The 10093-nt window shown below is 35.5% G+C and overlaps 1 pseudogene; it reads left to right on the top strand.

The window, feature by feature from the left end:
• Positions 1–5106: 5106 nt before the first annotated feature.
• LOC132500585 (tRNA (guanine(6)-N2)-methyltransferase THUMP3-like) lies at positions 5107–6299 on the top strand (annotated as a pseudogene).
• Positions 6300–10093: the final 3794 nt, after the last annotated feature.

Raw genomic sequence — 10093 nt, forward strand, 5'->3', positions numbered from 1 at the left:
GTGTAAAATCAACTACTTAAAAAGCTGTTGTATGTATTTATCCAGCTGACACCTGCACACATGAATACACAATATTTCAGAATGGAAACATATTTGCAAATTCATTACAGAACACATCTTCTCTCTCATATTAAATTCCACAACAGAAATCATAGTAGATAAAAGGGTAACAGACTCTATCCTACCTATAATGCATGCATTCAAGTTTATCAAATGAGACTCTAAATTATCATAACTTAGAATTTTAAATACTTGAATATAAAATAGCTTCAGCTAATACTTTCTTAAAATGTTGATGACACATATATGTACACAATGCACACGCATATGTATTCATTTTTTAACTAAATGCTATTCTATATTAAAAGTGTAAGGTCTCTCCTGGGGCAATCTGAATCTTGCTACAAAGAGAGTATAGAATGGGATTGATATGGATCTGTGTGGTCATTAATGGAGATGCTATCAGTAAGTTTGGTTTCAAAAAGTAATGTGTGTCCTTGCCTTTATGGAATTCACAAACCAGTGAGAGAGACATAAACAAAGTTATTGGAAGAGAAAAAGTAAGTATATGAATAGAGGTAAGTGCACTGTTTCAGTTAAATATAGAAAGGATGAGTCAGAATGAGTCTGTCTGGAAAAGTCAGAAGAACTCACAGAAGAGGAGATCACTGAGCTGAATAATGAAGGAAAGTAGAAGCTTTGTAACTAAATGCAGAAAGAAAGGGGGTATTTTAGGAAGAAAGTATATATTGTGTAAAGTCATGAAATTACAAAAGACTAAGATCTGTTTGACAGAAGTTAAGTAGTTTGGTATGGTTGTAACATAGGATTCACGTGAGAAAGAAGAGCCTCTCTTACTGATGATGAAATAAAGCTCCAATGAAAATAAAGGTAATTGGAATATCATGCCATCCAGCACTTAAAACAAAATTTTAGGATTTTGAGGAGTTTCTGCTTGTTTGTTTTGCTAATTAAACTGAAATATCTAATTCAGTCATTAAGCAAGTGTTCACTGAGAAAAGCCTGAGAGAGTACCAATAAAGTATACACAACACACCTGAAAAAGGAATTTCATTAAAGATCTCTACCTATATGATTGACAACTACCTTAATTAACATATTTTCAGTGTGAAAATGATATCGGGGATATCTGACTATATAACGGACACATCCAAAGGAAAAGGCCTGTAGGTATGCATGTTTGAGGGTACCCCATCAAAATAATGAGGAAATCTCAACCAGATTGTCCTTAGGAAAAGTCAACCACTCAGGAAGCTACAGCCACCAGTGTGGACCTTTTACTCTGCCTTTTAGTGCATCACTGTTAAAAATGAAAGTACAACCAAGGATCACCAGACATTTAAGAAAGGTTTTAACATGAAAGGGACCCAAAGAAATAAGTAGGAGAAACTCTTCAGAGGAAACAGAGAGAATGCAGAGAGTAGTAAAAACTTCAAAAATGAGCTACTGGGGGCCCTGCTTCCTGTGTGGTGCCCAAGTAATTTCCTACTAGACTGAACTTCCTGTAGATTAGATCTATAAACTCTGGACAACATATGAGAAACAACTACCTCAAGACACTAACGAATGAAGAAAAGTAGGTAGATTCTGGAAGGGAGATGACATTTGGAAGAAGACACCTCCCATCCTTTAAAAATGGCTTTTAGTCTAAGAGCAGCCTGAAGTTGTCACCACACTGAGTGACTAACACTAAGCAAGAAAACATGTAGTCTTTCTGGCCAGAAGAGAGGACAGAGTTTGGAGCTATCAGAGACTCTGGAGAAGGAAGGGGAAATCCTAAAAAAGGTGAGAGCAAGGGAGAGGGATCTCCAAATGCTATGTTTAAGCTTTGCAAAAGATACCTGGTTGACCCTTATGCATGCACATGTGAAACAGAAGCCAAGCAGCACAGAGTCCAGTATGAGATCAACCAAGTTAACTACCTACAAAACAAAATTTGACACTATTTGAAGGAATAAGGCAGAACCTGGACTTTCTAAATCGTAGAGTTCATGATAATGAGGATACAATACAACATTACTCAGCAAAGAAGAATCGGAAAATATGACCCATTCTCAAAAGAAAATAGAGACTCAACCCATTAATGACCCAGGTGTTGGAAACAGTATACAGGATTTTAAAATGGATTTTTATAACTATGCTGAATGAGCAAAGTATACTCATAATAAATGAAAAGATAGAATAAAATTAAATGAAAATTTTAGGATTTAAAATACAATATTTGAAATTAAAATCCACTGAGTAGATTTAGCCAAATGGAGATAGCAGAAGAAAAGATAAGTAACCTTGAAGATAAAGCAGTAGAATTTGTCTAATCTGAAGAAGTGGAAGGAAAAGAGAGGAGAAAAAAGGGTGAGCACCTCAGGGATCCGTGAGGCAATACTGAAATGTCTAATATACATGTATAACTGAAGGAGAACAGACTGAGAGAAAAAATATGTGAAAAATAATGGCTGTGACTTCTGCATCTGGCTAATATGAATGACCCAGCCATTCCATTCCTAGGTATTTACCCAAGAAAGATGAAAAGATTGTACATGAATGTTTATAGCACCTTTCTTTGTAAGGGCCCTGAAGAGGAAACAATCTAGATGTTTTCAACAGGTGAATGCATAAACATAGTGTGGTATATCCATACAATAAAATACTACTCAGCAACGAAAAGGATAACATATGAATCTCAAAATAGTTACATTGACTGAAAGTAGCTAGACAAAAAGATGGACACATTGTATAAATTCTTTTACATAAAATTCTAGGAAATGCAAAGTAATGTATAGTGTTGGAAAGGAGATCAATGAGCTTGTGAATGGGATGGAAGGTGGGAGAAATTATAAAGAGAAGAAAACTTTCTAGGGTAATAGATATGTTCATTAATTTGATTGTGTGGTGGTTTCCTGAGTATGTACGTCAAAGTGTATCTAAATGTACACTTAAATATGTGCTGATTAGGGTATGCCAATTATACTTCATTAGGCTGCTTTAAAATAAGCAGGGAACTACAAATGTGAAAACTTAAAATAAAACCAAACTTTGGCTCATCACAATAAAATTACTGAATACTAAAAATAAAGAGAAAATCTTGAAAGCATCCAGAGAAAAACAACACACTCTAATAGGTGAACAAGGTCATGGAACAAAATAGAGTTCTGATAGACCAGAAAAAAAATCTGACAACCCAAATTTCTATATTCAGCTAAAACGAAGAAGGCTAAATAAAGGCAACTTCAGATAAGGAAAAGAGAATTGGTCATCAGCAGATATGCACTTTGAGAAATGCTAATGGGAATTCTTCAGGCCAAGGGGAAATAATACTGCATCAAAATTCAAACTTCAGGAAGGAACTAAGAGCACTGGAAATAAAGAGAGCTTTTTCATAAGGCTAAAAGGGTCAGTTCGTTGGGAAGACATAATATTCATAAGTGTTTTTCTCTCAGAACAGCTTCAAAATTAATAAAATAATGATAGAATTGAAAGGAGCAATAAATGATTCTACAGTCATAGTTGAAGAATTTTTAACACTTTTTCAGCAGTTGATAGGACTAAAGAAAATCAGTGAAGACATAGATGGATATGAACAAATTACCAACCACCTTGACCTAAATGATGTTTATAGAACACCACATTCAGCAACTACAGAATATACACTCTTTTCAAGCACACATGATATGTTCACTATGGTAGATCATACACTGGAAGATGCAACAAGTCTTAATAAATGTAAAAAGACTGAAAGCATACAAGATACGTTTTCTGAGTGTAACAGAATTAAATTAGAAATCAATAATGATGCAACATCAGGGAAAATCACTGACATAATTTAAAGCCCCTCTATTTTCTTTAGCAAAGAAATTAGAAAAGACTTTGAACTGAATAGTCAGCATAAAACCATAAAGCTTTTGAAGGGAAACACAGGATATCTTTGTGATTTGTGGGGAAGCACAGTTCTAAAATCTGAAGCAATAACCATAATAGAAAAAACTGAAAAGTTAGACTTGTCAGGATTAAAAACCAATTAACAAAAGGCAGCATTAATAAATTGAATGGGCATGCCACAGATTTGAAGAAAATATATATTGCAAAACACATATCTGACAAAGGACTGGGATGCAGGGTATATAAAAAACTCCAACTCAGTAATAGAAAGACAGCTCAATAAAAATGAGCAAAGAATTGAACATCCACATCAACACGCACGTGATACAAGCACATGAAAATGTTCTCAACGTCATTAGTTGTCAGATTAAGACTACATAGACATACCACAACACACACATCAGAATGACTAAAATTAGAAACACTGTCAATACCAAATTTTGGTAAGGATGTACAGCAACTGGAAAACTTACATATTGCTGGTGGGAATGTAAAATGTGACAGCTATTTTAGCAGAAGATCTAGCATTTTTTAGTAAAATACATGTATACTAACCTACGATCCAGGCAAAAAAATGTATATACTATGCTGTTTTATTTTTATGAAGTTCTAAAACAGTCAAAATCAATCAGTGATGGCAAAAAAAATTGAACAGTGGTTCTTCTGAAGTGGTTTTAGGATTGGTGATTAGGAAGGGATATAAAGGATCTTTCTGGAATGATAATGATATTCTATCATGATAGGCTTCACATTATATTTACAAGTATTTGCATATTTTAGAACTCAGCAACATTTGTGCATTTGATTGTATGTAAATTTTACATCAAAGGAAAAAAAACTTAAATATTGAACTCTGTGGCAAGAATGCTTACATTGAATACAGTTGTCTGCAATTGACTCTAAGATGCATAAAAACATATGGTATATCAAAGTAAGAATAAATACGTGAAAGAGCAAGGGTAATAAAATATTAATCCAAGAATCTAGATGATGGGTATATTGGCATTTACTCTAAAATTCTTTCAGTTTTGCTATATGTTTCAAAATTTTGCTTAAAATTTTTTTCAGAATCTAAAGTGCTATAACCAACATCTTTAGAGAAAAGAGAAAGCATAGCATTTGGGTACACTGGGCCTACAGGATGCCAGGGCTGGAAGGGTCTGTGCTGGCAGCCAAGACTGTATTAGGGATCTTGGAAGCGTTGCCAACATGTACGACATTCAAGAAGCCACTAACCAACTCCTGGATGTGAACTTTCATGAAAACCAGAGATCTATTCAAGTGACAGAAAGTGGCCTCAGAGTGAGCACGAGCATCTCCAAGTCACTGTTAGAGTGACTGTACCCACTGGTTTTGAACAAACGGGCAGATGAAGTGAGAAAGAAATTCAGGTCATCATGCAAAATCAGCAGAGACCAGGCAAGATAAATTTTGACATTTCAATGGAAAGTCTGGCTCAGGTTCATTGTCTGAGATCAGTTGATAACTTACTTGTGGTTGTTCAGGAGTTTAAAGATTCTAATTCAAAGGAGGAAGAAAAGGAAGTTCTAAAGGATTTTGAAGAATTGTCTGGGAAACTCCTGCGCTCCAATCCTTTGAAAGTATGGAAAATGGACACCAGTTTCAAGAAAAAAAAAGGTGTAAAAAGGTAAGTCAGAGTTCAGTAAAAGGAAGATGGATAATGCACAAGGAGACAAAATAGTTGAGAGAGATGTTAAAAAAGAGTTTACTAACAATGCCTTAAATTCAAAAGAAGAAATTGATTCTCAAGCGCTGAAGTTTAGAGTCACAGGCAACAGGGTAGAAGGGAAACATTGCTTTACTGCACTAGAGACCACAGGAGATTTTGGGGGCGCTGTTCAAGATTATTTTAAGTGGAAGGCTGACATGACCAACTTTGATGTGGGTGTTCTTTTGAATATCCATGATAAAGAAATCACTGTGGGTATTGCATTGATAGAAGAGTCTCCACCAAAGAAATATCACACATTTTGGATTTGCAACTCTCAGATCTTCTCTTGCCTATGGGATGCTCCAGCTCTCTTCCCCTCACCCTACTGATATAATAGTGGATCTGATGTATGGACGAGAGACAAAACAATAGAGGGCTACTGAATGATCTCACTCTTATTATGTTGTTGGTAATAATAATCCAATAATCCAGTGGCTATGATTAGAGCAGCAATTACATCTCATTTTTTGACAAAGAGCCAAATTAAATAAGGCAAACTAAAAAAATAAAATAAAAGGCAGACTACCCTGGGGCTTGCCCAAAGATGCTGTTCAATGGGATATCTGCAAACTGGCTCTGTGGATATATTGTAATGTTATTTTGAAAAAGGATGGACTCCAAGAAGAGAAATTGGAACCTTTATCCAGCTTGCCTACACTACACAAATTAGTGGAAGTTACATCAGAAATAAATTAAAACATATATGAGGCATTGATTGAAGCCAGGGAAGCAAAAAGTTGTACAGGGAAATGTTTCCTTCATCAATGACTACATGGCTCAGCTGTGATTATTATATGACAGTATTAATGTCAAATTGAGTTATTAACCAAAAATAACTACACTAGGTGAATGGAGGAATGGTTATATAAGAGAATGAAATCCTCATGTTTCATAGTGTGAAGTTAATACATATTAATATTGAAAGAATCAAAAACAGCAATATGTGTTATAATTTAGGAATATGATAGTAAATACCAGAAGACAGTGACTTGAACAGCTTTTCTCTGGGAAACACAAGTCAGAGATGAGGAGGAAACCAGAAGACAGGTTTTTTAAAAATGTGTGATAAGCTGTGTAAAGTTATTTGACTTTAAGTAAACAAATAAGAAAGTAAAATTTAATATGCAGTGATGTTAAAGAATGGTATCACTCAGATGACTCTGTTGAGAAAATTCATTCTTCCAGCTCCAATTCTCATTATAAAATATAAGAATCTTAATGTTTGTCTCCATGGGAATTGCTATGGAAAAGTTAAGCTTATTAACCAGAAATTTATGAGTATAAACTTTAGTGAAGCAATGTACATTTTCCAGTGAATTTATTTATTTATTTATCTATTTTGGCATATGAGAAAACTCAGTGATGTTTTCTAGACCTCTCTGCACTCAAGAAATTTACCAAGAGTACTGGAAATATGAAAAGTACAAAACTAAGAATGGGAGAAATTTTATAGAATATTGAATTTACTTAGAAGAAATGGTTGTGAAACTTGCTTTATTGTATTCTATATAGATCTAACAAAATATGTCACAGACGTAAGTTGATACAGATTGATTTCCATAAAACACAGCTTTGAGCAGGTCACTCCAAGCTCAAAAACATAAATTTCTGTCTTATCACCTACAAAATAAAGCCTGAATTTCTTGACATTTAATGCTTTCCATGCTCTACCCGTAAAACATATTTCCTGTAATTTACTGCTCTTCTCCTTTGTGTTCCCTTCAGGAGAGTCAAAACGAGATTCCAGCAGTGCCTCATAATCAATCCTTTATTTATTGTCTCTGTGACTGTTTTTTTGTTTGTTTGTTTTTTGTTTTCCGTTGACTGCTCGGCATCCTCTTCCCTCATCTCTAAAATTCTGTTTATCTTAAAAATTATTATTTTATCCTGAGTATTATATATTAAATTTGCATAATTTAGTTTAAATATATTTATGCTTACAATTATTTATCTTAAAAATTATTTTCTTAAGAATTAAAAATAAATTCTTTTACCTTAAAAATCGACTCTTAACCTTACATCTCTTTCTAGCTATTATCTGATCTAGATTCTATCTTTTACAGATACATTTCTTGAAAGGACTTAAAAATGTATTTTAGATTTAATTAGGTCTTTTGCTACCTTAGCCAAAGCAATGTCAGTAGAGTGCTGGGAAGTTACAGAGATAACTGTAGATATCTCATAGAGATAAGTAAGAACTCAGAGAAAGCAAATGGAGATCTTTCTAGGCTAGCTGTGAGCAAACATTTTTCTTTTGAATTTATATTATATATAAATTATTCCATAATATATACATAATAATATATATAATATATACATAATATATATAATAATATATATAATAATATATATATTATTCCATAATATATTACATATATTACAAGAAAGAAGGAAATTCTGCTGTTTGTAACAACATGGATGGACCTTAAGGGCATTATGCTAAGTAAAATAAGCCAGACAGAGAAAGACAAATACTGCATGATGTCACTTATATGTGGAATCTAAAAAAAAGAGAAAAAAGTCAAACTTATAGAAATGAGAGTAGAATGGTAGTTGCCAGAGGCAAGGGTGTGGGGAAATAGGGAGAGGTTGCTAAAACGGTACAAACTTTGGGGCTTCCCTGGTGGCGCAGTGGTTGAGAGTCCGCCTGCCGATGCAGGGGACACGGGTTTGTGCCCCGGTCCGGGAAGATCCCACATGCCGCGTAGCGCCTGGGCCTGTGAGCCATGGCCGCTGAGCCTGCGCGTCCGGAGCCTGTGCTCCGCAACGGGAGAGGCCACAGCAGTGAGAGGCCCGCGTACCGCAAAAAAAAAAAAAAAAAAAGAAAGTACAAACTTTTATTTATAAGATAAAGCCTGAGGGTCTAATGTAAATTATGATGACTATGGTTGACAACACTGTATTGTATAATTGAAATTTGCTAAGAGAATAGCAAAAAAAAAAAAAAGTGAGATGATGGGTGTGTTAATTAACTCGATGGGAGAAATTATTTCACAATGTATCCGTACATCAAATCATCAGGATGTTTGCTTTAGATATCTTACAACTTTTTTTGTCAATTGTACCTCAGTAAAGCTGAAAAAAGAATAAAGGGGCCAGGAAATACAATGTTTTTGTATATCTAGAATAACAGTGAAACCAGATATTTCTGAATCATGAATGCTGTGTGGTAGGAAAACTATAGAATAAGTGGTCGGTTGATATGTCCACCATATAGATCCAACGTGTTTTGGTAAGACTTTTTTCTCTTCATGTTTAAAGTAGAGTAACACTTTTCCTACTCCCCTGAGAAAGTGTAAGTGAGGTCAAAAGTTTTGTCAAGTAAACTGTGGGGTTGCAAAATCATATTGCAGACAAACATTTCCAGTCTTCCAGTTATGCTGTGAAAAAAGAAAATGATTCATTAGATGTGTGAGAACTTGTGAGATGACCAGCAGGATGCATGCTTTTCTATGCATGAGAAAGTCCAGAATGGTCATGAGGTAATCACTTCCTCCTTCTACGCCCAGAAGAGAACTGAACTTGGCCTGCCTTGTTTGAGAACAGACACTGTGCAGAGGAAGGGTGCTCATTGTTTATCATGTTATATCCCAAATTCATATTATTGTGGGGCGTTCCTGCCAGGCTTGCCATATGGGTTATGTGGTGAACCTCGATCAGTTTATTTCAATTTAAATAAAGTGTATGGTACGACTGCTAAGTAAAAATGTTGTGATGTGTGTATGGCCTGAAAGGGTAGTCAGAGGATAATGACAACACATGACATCATAGCAGAATAAGTGGTGTCTTACAGACTGGGACCTAAGGTTCCATTCCTGCGCAGAGTCAGGTTCTGAGACGTCGTTTCTCACAGCCTGAACGTTCTCAGACACTCACACTGCCTAGTCTAGGGGAAGAGAAAGCTCTTTGCAGTATTTTGCTCAGAATGCCTCTTTGAACCTAAAAAAGCTGAGGGGCCTATCTGGCGAGCAGGAAGCCGGGTGGCTAAAGCACGAAGTGTGTGGACAGAAAGGGAGGGAAGAGGCATGCCAGGGAGCAGCCAGCCAGCGCTCTGGCCACGTTCCACGTGGGGAGGATGAAGGCGTCTGCGTTTCTTTCTTCCCTTCTCGCGTCTATCAGCTTCTCTCCCTCCCCATCTTCTAACATCCTTGTTCCCAGCCTGTATAAACACTCGGCTGGCCCCCAGTGAACAACAACTATTTTGCTCGTATTCTGGGTAAAATTCATTTATCATTAGCATCATTAAACTTGAGAAGTAGTGCTGTGACGTTGCCAATGTTAGATTGTCCGGGCTGGGGATTGAAGGGAAGATCGTTTTTTAAATATTCATAGACACAAAAACAAATATCTAATATGCATTACTCTAATTGATTTATCACATGATTATGTAGTGTATGCTGTGTGTCAGATATAGTTCTAAGCTTTTTTTTTTTTTTTTTTTCATGGTACACGGGCCTCTCACTG

Source organism: Mesoplodon densirostris, chromosome 13, assembly GCF_025265405.1.
Source record: "Mesoplodon densirostris isolate mMesDen1 chromosome 13, mMesDen1 primary haplotype, whole genome shotgun sequence".
NCBI classification, from domain to species: Eukaryota; Metazoa; Chordata; class Mammalia; order Artiodactyla; family Ziphiidae; genus Mesoplodon; species Mesoplodon densirostris.